This window comes from Hyla sarda, unplaced genomic scaffold, assembly GCF_029499605.1.
Source record: "Hyla sarda isolate aHylSar1 unplaced genomic scaffold, aHylSar1.hap1 scaffold_629, whole genome shotgun sequence".
NCBI lineage: Eukaryota > Metazoa > Chordata > Amphibia > Anura > Hylidae > Hyla > Hyla sarda.
The window spans coordinates 167,508-168,759 of NW_026610644.1; the positions used below are offsets into that span (position 1 = coordinate 167,508).

The 1,252-nt window shown below is 49.5% G+C and overlaps 1 non-coding gene across 1 annotated transcript; it reads left to right on the forward strand.

Moving 5' to 3' along the window:
• Positions 1-415: 415 nt before the first annotated feature.
• On the forward strand, positions 416-606 carry LOC130341787 (U2 spliceosomal RNA). Its single transcript, XR_008881559.1, has one exon. It is a non-coding gene; the product is annotated as a U2 spliceosomal RNA (small nuclear RNA).
• Positions 607-1,252: the final 646 nt, after the last annotated feature.

The following is a 1,252-nucleotide window of genomic DNA, read 5'->3' on the forward strand; positions in this document are numbered from 1 at the left end:
GTCCAATGGGGTGCAGGCATGTCCTCTATGCTTACAGCTTCCCGTGGGTGTTGGTTTGATACCGTTTGGGGACAGCCAAGGAGGCATCTGCAGGCAACAAAGGTAGGTGTGTGCTTGTGTGTGTGTTTCCTATGCAGATCCTAAGCCCAGTGTCACATGCAAGTAGGAGGAGTAAGAAGGGTTCCTGGCAAATCCGGGTTATGGATTGCATTTAAAAAGGCCCCGTGGGAGTGCAATGGGCCCCTGTCTTGCTGCTTAGCAATAATGGTATGGGTTTAGGTTCTGCTGTGTGTACTGGTGGTTGACTGCCCCCCAGCCCAGAGTGTGCATGGAAAATTGTCTGGCAGCCTCCCTGACAGCAAGCAGTGATAGTGCCCATGAAGGGGACCTTGTTGGGCCCGCCCCTTTCACGGTTATCGCTTCTCGGCCTTTTGGCTAAGATCAAGTGTAGTATCTGTTCTTATCAGTTTAATATCTGATACGTCCCCTATCTGGGGACCATATATTAAATGGATTTTTGAGAACGGGGGCCGATTTCGAAGCTTGCTTCCGTCGCCCTATGCATTGACCCGATATGGCAGTATCTTCGGGTACAGTGCACCACCCCCTTACAGGGTTAAAAAGAAAGATTCCTACTTTCATTGCTACCTGCTTGCTGGCTAGCCAGCTAGCCAGCCCTGTGGGCCTTGCTGCTGCTGCTGCAGCCAAAAAACAAAAGGTGGTGCTGCTGCTGCTTCTGCTGCTTCTGCTTCTGCTTGTGTCTGGCCGCTGTTGGAGCGTCCAGGCACAGGACTTCTGCTGCTGCTGACTAAATGGCCTCCTTAATTGGATCATTTGAGTAGCCAGCACACCTGTGCAGGTAGGGCATGACATGATAGGCAGCTGCCTTGATAGCGGGTGGGTGCTGAATGTTCCTAATTGACAAAATAAGATTAATGCTTATGAAGAAATATAAAATCTCATCCCTTCCCCAATATCGCGCCACACCCCTACCCCTTAATTCCCTGGTTGAACTTGATGGACATATGTCTTTTTTCGACCGTACTAACTATGTAACTATGTAACATAACATGGGGGGGGTCTCCTGGCTGTTCACACAGGTGTGTCATTGCTGTACATTGACCATGCATTGCTTCTGTGGTATTGCAAAGGCAAAGACAAATGCTTCCAGCCATCCATTGCACTAATGGATTGGTCATCAGCTGGCTGTCTATGTCCCGCATCAATATAGACCAAAGTACAGAGGGTTAGG